This window comes from Camelus dromedarius, unplaced genomic scaffold (assembly GCF_036321535.1).
Source record: "Camelus dromedarius isolate mCamDro1 unplaced genomic scaffold, mCamDro1.pat HAP1_SCAFFOLD_176, whole genome shotgun sequence".
Classification (NCBI taxonomy): Eukaryota; Metazoa; Chordata; class Mammalia; order Artiodactyla; family Camelidae; genus Camelus; species Camelus dromedarius.
The window spans coordinates 427,442-443,155 of record NW_026989746.1 but is presented as its reverse complement, the minus strand read 5'-3'; the positions used below and the strand labels follow the sequence as shown (position 1 = coordinate 443,155).

Genomic DNA, 15,714 nt, shown 5'->3' with positions numbered 1-15,714 from the left:
GTATTATGACTTTATTATTCCTGAAGAGTTCCAAAATATTTTGCTCAAGTTAAAAAAAAACAGATAAGAGCTGTCATGGGATTTTTAAGTAAGTTTTGAATTATCTTTAGGAGAACGTTCATCTTTACAAAACTGCTTTCCTCCATACAATATGTTGATGTCTTTGCATTCACACTTCTTACTTTACCCCTCAGTACAGTCCTGTGTTTCTCCATGTACAACATGGGCATTGTTTTTGAGTTTATTCCAGATTATTGTTGATGTTTTTGTTAATTTTGTAAGTGAGAATTTTTGCTATTATATTTTTTAACTGTTAAAACTGACACCTAGGAAGGCAGATTCAATTTGTAAATACTCACTTTGTAACTTGTCATTTAAAATTGTAAGTATTAAGTACTTGTTACAGAATACTTTCTTTTCTGTTTTTAAAAATTTGTTTCCAAGATTCTCAAAATGGTCATAGCTAAGTAGTATAGGTGGGGAGACAGATGGAGAGAGGTAGTGTGGCTCATGTACAAACTGTGAGCACTTTCATGGCTGCCTTTATGCTGGAAAAGCCACTGAAGAGCCCAGGTAAGTCCAGGGGTGGCTTTGTATGCACTTGAAAGCCAGCTTTCCTGTCTGTATGGAGAAGCCTGGTGAGTGAGGCAGGTATATGATCAAGGTCGAATGGAGGTTATTGGCTGCACAGAGCACTGTGTCTGTGAGAACAGCAGACCATAGCCATGGGAAATGCTTGGTGCCAGGAACAATGCAGGGAGCTGGGAAGCCTGTCTGTTAAGGATTTTCCAGCCCTGGGAGTGGGAAGATCAGACTCTCCATTCAGATCTGAGTTTGAATTCATCCTCTTTAGTTTACTGGTCCTCTGACTTTTCTCAAGTTATACATCCTCTTTGAACTCCTGTTTTCTTGTCTCTCAAAACAGGAGAATTACAGCCTGCTGCTAGAGTGTTTGATCAGGGTAAATAATTTGTGTCTATAAGATGCCATGTACAGTCACAATCTCAGTGAGAAATGGGCTGTCGCCTCTTCTTCTGCAACTCAGTGCTTGACGAGACATGGGGGAAAGTCAGTCCCTAATTTGTGTGTGATGCAAGTAGGAAAAAAATTAAAGTCTTGCCTTTCCCTAGTAGTATTCTTACTCCTTTGCTTCATTTACTTCTTTCCTCCTTTCCTTTCCCCTTTCCCCTCCTCCATCAAAACTCTCTCAGAACACGAGATTCAAGTTACTTTAAAGGTTGGCTCATCCTCATGAAATGACAGTAACATAAAAAAAATCTGTACACATCCCAGAATGCATTGTATTTGATTTACACACACACACACGTGCACACAAACACACACACAATCAGGCTACCTCCCACTTGCAGAGGGAGAAGGAGCACTTTTTCTGAGTTTTCATTCACTGAGCGTGAGAACAAAGTCTCTTACGCAGACTTTCACCAGCCTTCGTGCATGTTGTTTTTAATTGGATTTCTGCTTTTTGGCCATAGATATAGTATCCTAATAGAAGAGAGAAAGTGAAGACATAGACAATCTGCTGAGATATTGGTGTCATCATATTTGAGTTGGAAATGGCTTAAGACAGCATAGAGTCATAAATTTTTATGGGTGAGAATCCATGATGGTGTAACTTGGACAAGAACCTGGGTCTTCTGCCATCTTGTCCATGTGGGTGAAGAGGCAACTGGGTGGGGGATGGCAGGGATCTTTCTTGCTTGAGTTCCATGGTCTTGCTAGTTTTCATTGCTAAGCTGCCTTTAGTTTATGTCCATGAGGCCTCTCATGGGAAGGTCACTCTGTCCTGATAGATTGTTTCTTATCAGCAAAAAGCTCTGGACCCACTCATATTTCCCAGAGTTTTCTGCTGACCTGTTGACACTTTATATAAATGAGACCTAAGAAACTACTGAATATAAAATCCTTATTGTTATCGTTTGCCCTCGAGTTCCATAGGAATGGGGTGCTGTCTCAGGCTGTCTAAAGCTAGATCTGAACAAAGATAGGGTGATAGGCTGTGCTGCTGGACCTCCACAGTCGAAGGGGATTTCCACCTTAGTTTTTAGAATCAGGAAGATGAGTTCAAATATTGCTTTTACCAGTAATTATCTTTGTGACTTGGGGGAGAAACTGTACTTTTTGTGTCCAATTTTCTTTGTAAATAAGTTCAGTATTTATTTTAAGGTTTCTGTTTTAGAATTGAAAGAGCTAATTCCCTCATTTATACCTAAAATAGTGATCGCGTGGTTCTATGCTGGTGCCTTGGAGGTTGATTACTCTGGGACTCGGCAGTGAGAATGGGGGTGGTGGACCCCTGGATAATAGAGCTTATATTCCAGAATATGCTTGTAAAAGACTGGATGTGCAGTGGATTTTTAGTAAATATCCACTCCTTTCCTACTCTGCTTTGATTGTGTATATATCTTTATACTAATATATGAACAATTTTTATTGCAATTTAAATATCTTTGTAGTATTTACAATATGTAGCTATAACAAATAGGTGAAATAAAATGATTTGACTTTTATTTTCTTTTCAATAAGCAAAACAAAATAAAATAGAAAAGAACAAAGTTTTGAAGGAGAAGAAATAATTTTATTTCCATGGAATCAATTCCGTATAATAGGTTTTTTGGTCGTGTTGTTAAACAGCATATAAAATTGATTGGTTGTGACATACTGGAAATGAGGAAACAGTGGAGACATACTACCTCTAATGCAGTCATTTATTTACCAAGTCCAAACTCGTTCTGCTTGCTGCATGACAGGCCAATAAATCGGGAGAGGAGCTTTTGGAGTAAGGAATAGTGACTTTATTTGAAAAGCTGGCAGACTCAGAAGATGGCATACTGATATCCAGGAGAACTCTCTTCCCCAAGTCAGAATTCAGTCTCCTTTTATACTAAAAAGTGGTGGGGGTGTGGTTGGTTGTTGCAAACTTCTTGCTGTACGAATTGATTTCCTTGGAATCCTTTGTTCTTGCAGCTGTCCATGTGGGTCAAATCATGGCACCCCTGTAAAACCTCAAAAAAACAAAGTTTATTCTTTATTTTGCAACTTGCAATCTCTACATAAGTGTAGAAGAGCTAACATCCTTAAAGATCAGAGCCCGCAGAATAGGCCCTCCTGGATATTTCAGGCTAAAGGCAACTTTCTTTTACAAAAGGTGCAGAGATAACAAGTCTTAGCCTAGAAAACAGGGTACAGGTTTAAAGACAAACGAACACATCTAACATGGAGTCAAATTTGTTCTTTTCTATTACAATTTCTTTTTCCACCTCATAGATAATTTTAGTAAGAAACATGAGCAATTGTTTTACTTTTGCTTCTTAATAACGGATAAGTGGCCCAACTAAATTTTGTGAACAGGGATGCTGTGCGGGCATAGGGGTCACAGCAAATTCTTGTTGGGGGTGGTCGACCCTGCAACATGTCTGATGCCCTGTGAGTGTTGGTGAGAGTCCCCCTAACCAGGGGCTCTCTTCATGAACCACCATGTGGGCATTGACCTCTGGAGACTTCTTTTTCAGCTGTAGGAAATTTTTTTAGATGCTGTGATGAAAAAATCACTCCAGCTGGGGATAATCAGGGAATAAAGGAAGGGGAAAAGGGCTTGGAGTAGTGTAGAAGAGAAGGACAGAAGATCAGGGAGCCTGGGGGCTTGGGGGCGGGGCCTCGGGAGAGAGAGTAGCAGAGGTGGGGAGGGTCCCGGCTCCAGAACCAGCTCCTGCACCTTTCCCTGCACCCAAGCCTCACAGCTTTTAATTGGGCCCAAGACTCTTTCCTGTCTGGATGTCACCCTGGGCAGAACGTTGAGAATCGAAGGTAAGGGGTGGGCAGCACTCACCTAGGGGGGTCACTGAGGACTTTGGTCAAGTCCACAGTGCCTTTTCTAGTCATGTGTCTTCACCTGTTCTTTATCTCAGGATCTGAGAAGCAGGAGCAAGGAACTCAGGGAGAGATCCAGGAAGACATCTGACTCTGTTAAGAGACGACAGTCACAGCGACACGGGGAGCGAGGACACTTGCAGCAAAGTAAAATGACTTCACAACTATTGCATCAGAGCTGCAGGTGTGAGAGAGCCTAAGCCTGTCTCAGAGTGCAGGGGACAAGAGGAAAGGAATGGTAAAATTAACACTGACAATTGAAATTTTGTTAAATAGCCTGCTAATATTTATTGTATCAAATGAATGTATGCAGGTGTATTTCTATGATCATTTATAGTTACACACAACCCCACCAGCCCCTCTTTCTCCCATCGGGGATGGGCTTTCTCAAGCACAGTGCCCCTCCTGGTTGAGTGGGCCACGCTGCGGGTCCTCGCCTGGGGCCAGGCTGCTGCAGGACACTGAGTCCCCTAGGCACGGCCTGGGAGAAATGACAGGAACATCTCTGCTCATAACTGAGAGCCTCCGTTTCCCCCTGCAGTGTAAGAATGCCGGTGACTCAGTTAGAAGCATGCATCCAACCCGTCCTTCCGAGTCATCACCATCTAGAATCGGTGCCTGAATCTTCTGAATTTCTCCAGAATGTGGTTTAAAATCACCTTCGACAATTGAGTGTGTGTCCTCTTACAAGTGGAAGAATTGCTGCCGTTTCCCTGGAACTTACTCACCACTAGTCCATCTGATTTTTCTGTGCTAGGATTCAGTATGGCATGCTAAAAATTCTGCAGTCAGATCTTGAAACACTGATGAAGAGGATTATTTATTTTATTTCTTTATATGATAGTGTTTTACTTTCAAAATTCAGAGTTTTCGGTTCTTTCAAAAAATTTTTGGGGGGTTGGAGAAACAACTTTACTCTTACCATCTCTGTGACCTGTTGCTTTGTGCCTCTCACCTGTCTTCTGTCACTTGTGAGGTGGTTCCATTTGTGACCCTGTCAGGGTTGTTCATGTTATAAAACATACAGTCTGTTAAAGTACAGTCCCTTTTACTCCGAAGACATTCCACAAATACTCCTTAAATCTGGGTGTGGTTTTAAGAAGACAGAATCATTAGAACATGTACTTGCAGGTTGCTAGTGCAAAATCCCCAAATCAATAGTCTAGCTCAACATCTAAAATCTTTCTAATCTACCTTGGGTTTGTATGGATAAGTGAAGCAGTTTGCTAAGAACTCAAGACCAGGGTTAGAATACAGGCTGGTGTAGCTCAGCAGGTCCTCCCAAGCTGATGCTCTGCCAGAGGGAGGGGCCGAGGGGAGAGGGCGTGTCCTGCCCTCCCTGAGCTGACAATTTGATGGCAAAGATCTTTACCAGGTGAAGAACTCGGAGTTTCTTCTAAGAAGAGTTGGTTTGAAAAGAGTCCTAAAACCGCGGGAGTGACACAATCCCTTTTGTCTCAAGTACGTGAGAGCGGCTGTGGGGACACTTGGGAGACTCGTGAGTCCAGGTGTGCAGTGTTGGTGGCTTCCACTTGAGCGGTGGGACGGTCAGTGGGTAAAAGCGAACAGATTGAAGGCATGTTTAGATGGTAAAAATGAAAGGATGATTGCTGTCTGTGAAGGTAGGATGGAGGAAGGCCCAGGTTTCTGGGTGGATTAATGAGGTAAGTGATAGTCCTGCTGTGCTCTGAGGAGGGAAAGCTGCAGAGGGAGCTCTGGGGGAAAACTGATGAGTTCAGCTGTGGGTGAAGTGAAAGGCTGTTAGATGTGTGGACTGGGAGATCTGGTGAGAGCAGGTACTGAGTAGGAGGAGGGGAGAGAGACCTTCAAATCATTTTGTCTTGTGAACATACAAATAAGTATGAGTAATGACACACAACACCTCTATATTCTGGATTAAAACCCAGTAACATTTTTCTATATTGACTGCAGAGGTTCTTAATTATTTTTTAATAGAAATTAAAAAAATAGAAACAAAATAGTGAAGTTAATGAACATCTTAGAGTTGATGTGTGTCCTTGTATGTATTTTGATACCTCATCTGTTTATAACCATAATCTACAAAAAGTTAGCTTGTTTAGCATAAGAGTTAAACAGAGGGACGTGAAACACACTGTTGGGGGTTGAGGCTGATCACCTTGGGCAAACTATGTCGCCTCTCTGTCCCTTAGTTGCTTCTTCTATGACTGCCTCCAGGCCCCTCATCACAGCTCATTTCCTAGACTAGATGTTGGGAGGGAGGCTGCTGAAGTGGCTAAGAAGTGGTAACTGCTTGGGATACTGAAGAGAGAGACAAAAACAGATTAAAGCCGAGAAACTGAGTACAAATACCCTCAAAAAAGGAAAAAAAAATCACACAGAGTTTTGAGCCACTTAGCGTAAGGGAAACAAAATCACGTGGACCCAATTTTCTTGAGCATATGAGTATAGTGGGTGGAAGGGTGTCATCAGAAAAGTGTTGAGAAACGGCCTTTTGGTTTCCCTTGACGTTTGCAGTAAGGATGGGAGCTGAAGCGAAAACCCACTGTTCACTGTTGAAGGTGCTCTTTTTTGCAAAACTGACCAAAGGTTGGAGACAAGTCATCAGCGGTGCCGGCAAATGAAGAGACTTCTGGATTGGGTGGGGCACTTGCTGTGACTTCCAGGTGGCCTGCTGGCTGGGGGCTGTGAGGTGGGCAGTAGGTTTGCAGGGTGACCCGGGCATAATTCCTGGCTCTGAGGCTGCTGGTCTGACTAGCAGACCTGAGCACCCGCAGACCTAATGGGGCAGCTCGGGATGTGGCCTGGGACACCTGCCATTCTGAGGGCAAGAAGAGGGCTCCCATGAGGGGGTGTCCCTGCGGAGAGTGGAAAAGTCCTCCTGCAGGGGAAGAAGTGCCTCTGAGCATGGGGAAGGATGCACAGGCAAGACCAGCCTGAGCATGGAGGTTTTGGGAAGCCGGAAGTCATAAAGTGGCCCAAGCAGCCTTGTTCCTGCGAGATTGGAAGGAAAAGATGCTGAAAAGGCAGGCTAGGGTCAGACCGTGTTGTGGGTTATGAGTGACAGTAAAGGACTGGTCAGGCAGGCACGAGAGAACCCTGTGGGCGTCCCAGCTGGGGCATCACGCCAGAGGGAGGAGCAGAGGTATGGACTTTGCCACTTATTAGCTGTGTGACTTTGAGCAATATCACCCCACCCCTCTCTATATATATCTTCATCTGTAAAGTGACACAGCTCGTGTCATCAGAAGGCTTAGTTTAGCTCTGATCCTTTTGTCCAGTCCTGTCAGTGCTGCCCTGCAAGGTTCTGCAGCAGCTGCTCTTACCCTGAGAAGGGAGGGCGTAGAGGGACATTGTAGTGCCCGAGGGCAGGAAGGGGTTGCTTTAAAAGCAGACATGTAGCCGCCTGCAGCTGCAGGCCTGCAGGCAGTTTGGTTGATGGTCCTGGAGAGGACTTTGGAGGCCATAGCATCATCTTAAAACTTGTTTTCCCTTGGGGACCGGATTTGCCTTTGCAGATTAATGTTGAAGATTTGGGCTTCTGGCAAAGCTGTTTTCAGAGATGAGTATATACATAACATATAGTATAAAATAAAATGCTTTTATTTAATCTGTGGGACTTTGTAGCTGTTTGGAGCAGTTCTGTTGGCCTGGTCTCCACGGAGGACACTAGGGGTCAGCAGAGCGTGCGGGAGGGCAGGCCGACCGCTGTGCTTCTGCGGGGGTTTCTCCCCAGCATGGAGCTCTGTTAAGTTGAATCTTCTCTGAGTTTGGTTGCCAAGCGTGCAGACAGCAAATTAATGAGTTCTGGTGGGATTGTATAATGACAGGAAGAAAGAGGAAACCGTAGTTTTTCGGGACTAGAACATGCTTTTGGTTCCTGATTCAGTGTGTTCCATTACAGAATTGATGAGTTGTGTCTATTCTGGGACTTCATTGAAATAATCGTTCAGCCTAAAATTTAAGAGTTATATTTTATTTGGCGGGAGGGCTCGAGCCTGGATGACAGCCTCTCAGATCTCTGAGGGACTGCTCCCAAGAGGTAGGGGAGGAGCTTGGATAAATAGGAGCTTTACAACAAAGACCAGGTACTTGGAACAATAAAAGATTGCTTGTTATCTAAAGAAAGCCAGGTATCTCAAGTTCAAGTATTTAGTGCTTTTCTATGTATGGGATGAAGCAAATATATGGGTTATTGAATTCATTCCTTTGGCAAGCACCTAGCTATCTAGGGACAGTATCCTGTCCTTTCTTATTCTGAGTCTGCTCAGAGGGCACCACTGTGAGTGGCTGAAAGGCTGGGTTTCAGGCATATCCTCGCTGGGGTGTGGCAGCAGCTGCTGAGGGCTTGGTCTCAGCATTCTTTGTTTACTGACATGGTTGCAGTATTTTCACTCACATTGTAGTATTTTCATTCACAGTGCTCCCCCTTGGTCCTAAATTCGACCTATATTTTGAGAGACATTTCATGACCAATTTTGTCCCACGGTGCTAGGATGGCTCATTCCTATTTCAGGTGAAGAATTTTCTGAGCTGCCATTCAAGGTGTTAGGTTTTTTTTCAGGGCCTGTTGATACTAAAAGTTTTCTGGATCGCCTGTCTTACTAGTCTATTATGATCCAGGAAATGTTTGCCCTTCGTTGCTCATTACCATACCTAGAATCACACTATTACATTTATTTTATGCAGGGTTAAAAATTTTATCTATTTCTTCAGGATGTTTAGCCATCATCAATCTTGTAGGCCTAGTTACACGTTGGGAAATGTAACAGACAACAATTTAATAAAATAGAGATCATATAACTAATATAGCTAGTAACGTTTTAAAGTCACGAGTAAGAATTTAATAGTAGAGAAGTTGTATATTTGGGTTAAAATTTTGCTTGTATTTCTGATTGAGTTTGAGTGATCTTATGAGAAAGTTCATATTTATGGTCAGGCTCCGAGCAGGTATTAATTGGCCAGGTGAGTTCTCCCACGTTGTAAGATCAACAGTGGCCTAAACAGAACTATAAATTATTTTTAGAATAACGTTTCTGAGGGCTATCTAGTTAGAGCCTTGGAGTAGGGAAACCCACCAAGGTAACACAGAAGTACTAGACATAGGTAATTTACCATAAACTTAACAATTGGAGTAGTTCATAATCAAAGGTAGGAGAAATTGTCAAAGTAATTGGTATACAAGCCTGGTCCGTTGTCTTGGGTCAGCTGTCGAACTCAGATGTCGTCTTCTTCTCATCCTGGCCTGGTAGCTTTTTCACCATTTTGGCATTGTTTTCAGGTGAGCAAGTGCTCTATAGGCCAGTGCACTGAAGGGGCTGTTTCTGATAGGAAATGAATCCGAAATTCCGTTTCCTTCAGCTTTTGTGTGTATGGTCTAGTTAAGAGTACTTGATAAAAGGTCTTTCCATTCAGGTTGGAGACAGTTCTTTAAGTCATGCATGTTCCAGTATGTATAATCCCCTGGCTTAGGTCATGGAGCATTGGAAATTTACACAAGGATAGATTACTGAGCTTCGGAAACAAACCTAGAGTATCCTTTTCATAATTAAATTAAACTGTACAGCAATATGACATAAAAGCAAGGAATGATCTGGGAAGTGTCTTAGTAAATATAGACCTCAATTAACAAAACTAGAACTTAATATCCAGTAAAATATAATATTTTTTCTCTCTAAAATTACCCTCATTTTTCTCAAATAAAGCCAAATCAAGATTAATTTCTTTACAAGTCAAGTCTGATTATTTGATCATATAGGCTTTTTTAAATTGGCTGTGTTGGAACTTTTAATAAGGAGTCTCAGGGTAGAATGTTAATAAGATTTGCTAAGGCCTGGAAAGCCACGTCAATGGCTTGTCATTGATTTCTGCCTTACAGATTTAGGTAAATTCTTTTCTCTTTAAAATTCTTAAAATACCTTTAGATTCTTATATCTGTTAGGAGATGATCTTCCTCATTTGTCTGATTGAGCCATTGGGGACCTAAGAGTTTTTAGTCTCTTGAAGGATCAGATAGGGAGAAAAGATAACTGTATCAAGTCTGCTTACATAGGTATAATTTATCAAATTTCTGTGATTTATAACTAGCTTAAAAGGAAGAGTTTATGTCTGGGAAACAGGTTAAAAGCCAGTAGTAGTTCAAACAACATCAAAAATTATAACCATATTCATCAGTTTACTTAGTCCCACATAACTAATTCTTTTAATCAGAGTTTTCATTAGATATTTAAAATTTCTTACCCAGTTTAGTTCAGTGCTATAGTTTGACATTTATTAGAAATCAGTAAATCTCCTTGAAGAGAAAGCATTTTCAAAATCATTAGATGAAAACAATTAAAAGTCTATAAAAGACAAAGATTTAAAAGCATGCTTAAACACCGTTATAGTATAATCGATAAAGAAACCTGGTCACTATACCCAGAATTATCACTGGTAACATTTCAGATATACCAGAATTTTAGGGAGACCATATAATTACTAGAATATCTATATTAATAATATTTTCTCATACAATATAACCTTAGAAGATTTATTATTCATTTGACAATATCATGTTATTTAACATGCCAATTGAAACTTACTGTTTTAAAATCTCTCTTTGGGATGTTTCAGGGGCCATCTGTAACTTCCCAAACTTAACTGGAGATTAAAAGAACTTTAATTAGAAATTGATATCTGGGGATCTTTTTAAAAGATTTCAGAACACTTGGTCAGATAAACATATAGGTCACTGTAAAGCAGTACTTATTCATTAACAAGAAAATACGTCAAAGGTAAAGGCAGAACAGATCAGTTAAGTGGTATAAGAAGGTTTACAATCTGTTGCTGAAGATGGATTAACATTTCAAAAAACAAGTTTCCTCTTAACAGCGAGAAAACCAAATCTAGTCTTGTACCAACTTACTTCTAAGATTCATTTACTTTGCCCAAGTTGATTCTAAATTTAGCCAATTCCGACAACGTACGAAACTCTTTCCTTAGGGTACCTCTTCCACAAGCCTTCCACAGCTTTCTATTCTCATATTAGTGTGTCCCTTATTTTCTCTTCCATTCAGAAATAACCAGCTTCAGGACAAAGTCACTATTTTTCATTAACAAAATATAATTCCATTCTTATATCTTCCTTTACACATTTATCTTACTTTCCTAGGATACTGAGATCATTCCCTTAAAAATAGAGTCTATTTCAGGGTGGCACCAACCATTTATTAATATATCTAAACACCTTTAGTTTCTCTGTAAGAGTAAGTTAAATGTTAAGTAATTCATATTTCAATCTTATTTTATCTGAAAATGGCATAGCTATTAAATAAAATCCTATCATTTAACTTAATTTAGCACAACTCTAGAATTTATAGATACCAAACATTTAGAGATTATGTTAAGCATACATTTTAAAAATATATTTTAAAAATTTACCCAAAGCTCTCATCTCATTTGCATTCAATTTACTTAAAATTTTACCACACCACATTACTGTTATTTTTTTCTTGACAAATCTTCACCAGATATAACAGAATCTTATTTGACTTTCATTAAACCTAGGTACAGTAAAGGTATTATACTTAATATTGATGACTTTAAAGATGTCTATATTAATTAGAACATACTTAAACTAAACAATATCAAATATTATCTTAATATTGAATTTTTCCAGTTCACGTGATGCTGAAAGTCAATTTGTTCAGTTTTTATTTTAAAAATACTTAATTTGTAAGCTCTTATTTTTTACGTCAATTAAGCAGAGCTCTTTGACTTTGATTTTTTTTTTTTAGCTGTATAAATATCTCACATCTGTAATGTGTGCGCAGGTTTATAAACAGACAAAAGCTAGAGATCTCATAGCTTCACTTTAAAAGTTACTTATAAGATAGGTATAATAATAGTTCTAGTAAGCTGAATTTGCTTGCTCAAATCACTAAGGCTTACTATTTATGAAACAGATATTTAAGATTTCTTGACAAAGTCTGAAGGACCCGTCAGAGTTCTGAGTTCTAAAATGCCAAAAATTTCTTGGCCCTAAGTTTTATCTCATTGAGCTAATTAGGCTCAGTCCTAGGTCACTGTTTCTGTATTTACATTTCTGGTCTGTAAGACAAAGACACACGCTTCCAGTTCCCTAGAGAACTGCTCTGTCACCCAGACCCAATTGTATCTCCTTAATTGGCATTTTTTTTATCAATCAGGAGAGCTGTAAACAAAGAATTCAATGTTTTAAAACTTTAAGGTTTACTTTATCATGTCTTCCAAAGCTTGCATAAGGTATTTAGTGATGTCTTTTTTTCCTTGAGTTATAAGTTAAACCCAGGGTAAACCTCTTATTATATTTTTTTTATTAGCCACTGTATATTAGTTTTTAGTTCTACGTTATATTGGATGGCTCATGTAACTCTATTTGTTTCCTTTACTTTGTTCAATTAATATTTTCTGAGGGACAGATATGTGCCCAGCCTTATAATACCAAGAAGGGGAAGCGTTTTTCCATTGAAACAGATCTATCCCACAACATAATTAAGCAAAAGGTTTATATAAAGACCATTTAAATATACCAATTTTATAAACATTTATCTCAAATTTTTTAAATCTTATACCTTTAATTTTTATATTTATTAGGTTTAATCAATAATTTTTATTTCTAGAAGGATTGCCAGAAACTTTTTTGTTGTTGTTGTTCATTGTATCTAATTTTATAGAAAAGTCTCTAGGATGCCCAAGTTTCAGCCAAAGTGCTTAGGTCCTACTCAATTTTTAATTTGATTAATTGGTCTGTTGTCCCAATCATTAATCAAGTATATCAGTCTATATATACATATATTTTAAACTGTGGCAAATAAAATGGACTTGTTTGAACTTTAATGTTGGGGGACAGTAGGTGATCTCTTTGGCCCTTTTTTTTAACTTTACTAGTGTAGTATCAAAACCTTGTATCTATTCCAAAAATGTCCATTTTATTTATCTCATTCAAAATAACCATATAAAAATATTTATCCATTTGGGATAAGCCCTTATCTTTTTTTTTTCCGAAATTTTAACAATCCTTTTTCCAGTTATTCAATTTAATTACCAATAATTATTCTAAGTTTTTATTAACATCTCTAGAACCATTTATTGGAAAGGAAAAACACAAATGTAGCTTTTCAAAACAGTTTTTTTTTTTAACTAAGTTCTTAGGTTAACAATTAGATATATTTTTCTATCTTTAAACTTGATTTTAATAGGTACCAATTAAACAGCTGTTTATAATGAGATCTCTTTCAACTTTCACAAATTTAAATGTTTTTCCAAATTAAAGGATCCATCATATGGCCATCAATTTATATATATATATATATATATAGTGATTTTAAATGAATAAGATGAAGAGGCTTTTCCACATGAGAGTGGGGGTGTTGCCTAAATAAAATTCAAAGCTTTACTCTCCAAAAGCTAAAGGCCTTTGTGGTCCAGGCTGATGCAACAAAGTTTAAAATGGCAAAATATCTGAAAATTGGTACAAACAAAGAATTGCTTAGAATCCAATTTATTTACGTGGCCACCATATGTACGCAATACTTGTACCTTTTGTATGGCAGAGTCCAAGGTTTCCTTTAAAAAGAAAGTAAACATACATATACATACATAAACACACTTAAAAGACCCAGAGAAAGATAAAACGTTTACATTTCAAGGACACAGGAAGAGAAATCCAAGTTCCCCCTAAAGTGGATTTTGTTTTTATAAGTTCAGAATTCCAAAAAATGTTTCTATCAGGCCTGATTACTTACTTTCAGATTGAGATTTTCTTTTCTAATTCCCAATTAATGTTGTAAGTTTTGTATGTACATAAACCTGGCTGGGGTATTAATTGGAGGCTGGCAATCTGTCATTTCTTTTTCTTTTCTTTTCTTTTTTTTATTTTTTTTGAAAGTTCTATTCCCCATTGTAAGGTCGGGTTCTCAGAATAAATTTGCTAGTAAGATTTCCCGCAGGGACAACTCTATGGCATGAAGTCTTTGTCTCTACCACTCCTGCAAGATTCTCTGTCACCCGAGAAAGCTGTTACCAGCCAGGAGGATGGTCCCATTTTTGGAGTTGAAAGGTTCCTCATAAGAGTTTTACTTTTATCCTGAAAAATTCAATGGATGTAACCAAATTGAGGAAAACATTAGACCAGCCTCTTACCTAACCACTCAGTCCTGAACCCAGTGTTCTCAACTTGGACCCACTCAGGACGTCTCCACTGGGTGAGTATTTTCCTAATAGGTTTCCACCAGCCCACTTCTGACGTCTCTTCAATGTGGGTATTTCCCGTTACCTTTCAACGAGGTCCCACCCAGTATGTCTCCACTGGGTGGGTAATTCCCCCCAGTCTCCTTCAACTGGAGGGCCAGGTACCTGGAAACACCGCCAAATAAAACTCAGGATTATCAACCAATATATGAGATCCGAGAACCAGGAGAGACTCACCCAAATTCATCTGGACTCCCCGAGGAGGTGGATGGTCACAAAGGGCCACTGCTGGTACAAAGGCCCCAGTTACTCGGAGAGTTCAGGTGGAGAAAGTCTGCTCTGGGTCCCTTCATGGTGTCCAAAACAGTTGACTGAAATACATGTGCCACCTAAAATTTAAGAGTTATGTTTTATTTGCGGGAGGACTCGAGCCGGGATGACAGCCTCTCAGATCTCTCTGAGGGACTGCTCCCAAGAGGTTTGGGATGAGCTAGGATATATAGGAGCTTTACAACAAAGACAAGCTTGTTGGAACAATAAAAGATTGCTTGTTATCTAAAGAAAGCCAGGTATCTCAAGTTCAATAATTTAGTGCTTTTCTATATATGGGAGGAAGAAAATATTTTGGACTCACTGAATTCATTCTTTAGACAAGCACCTAGCTATCTAGGGCCAGTATCCTGTTCTTTCTTATACTGAGTCCCCTCAGAGGGCACCATTGTGAGTGGCTGCAGAGGCTGGGCTGCAGGCCTGTCCTCGCTGGGTGGTGGCGGCAGCCGCTGTTGACTTGGTTTCAGCATTCTTTGTTTACTGACATGGTTGCAGTATTTTCATTCAAATTGTAGTATTTTCGTTCATGGACTGATTATGGATAATCTGCAACCTTGGAAAGCAGCCGAGATGGAATTACCTTCTACTTTAATAAGCCGTGTGCAAACATAAACATGGAGGAAGCATACATTTGGATTTGGTGGTGTAGGGAAGGGTTTCTGCACATTACAGGAGAACGCAATGCAGAATCCCTTAAGTCCACCATTCTTTTCTGTAGTGGTTTCTGAGAACAGTTTATGGTAATTAACCAACATTGACAAACGGTCGCACACATTGCATTTAAGAGCTGGCCGACTGCACACTTAGGTATTGGACAGGTGGAATTCATAGGCAAGTGATCAGGTGGCTGGGAGAGAGTTGGAGACAAGGCCTGGGCCCAGAATCCGGTTTAAATCGCCATTTCCTCACCATGGGGCCTTGGACTAGAATGTAACCTCTCTTAACCTGTTGGTGAATCTGTGAAATGGGCATGATATTATTCGTTTCTTCCTGGGATTGTTGTAAGTTCTGAAGAGTATTGTAGCACACATGAAGCACTTAACACACTGGCATTTAGCAGTGTTCACTGTGTGCTGCCGCCCCGCTTCGCGTGTGTCAGAGCCGTAAAGGCAGCATTTGTCTGTTGAGGACGCACTGGTAGCCCCTTGGCTAGGTTATGAATTTGGTGATTTCCTTTAATCCTTGTAACTCTGTGTGCCATGGGCATTTATTTTCATGGACAGATGAGGAATCTCAGGGTAAAGAAGACTGTAATTTGCCCAAAGTCAGATCATAATTCTGGGTGCAGTGGCCTCGGTTCAGCATGTG

The 15,714-nt window shown here is 39.7% G+C and overlaps 1 long non-coding RNA gene across 1 annotated transcript in view; it reads left to right on the top strand.

Annotated features, from left to right (window-relative positions):
* Nucleotides 1-3,661: 3,661 nt before the first annotated feature.
* Nucleotides 3,662-15,714, top strand: part of LOC135320512 (uncharacterized) — a 257,975-nt gene continuing 245,922 nt past the window's right edge. Inside the window, exon 1 of the long non-coding RNA XR_010379680.1 lies at nucleotides 3,662-4,126. This is a non-coding gene — a long non-coding RNA (uncharacterized LOC135320512). The remainder of the gene's footprint in view (nucleotides 4,127-15,714) is intronic.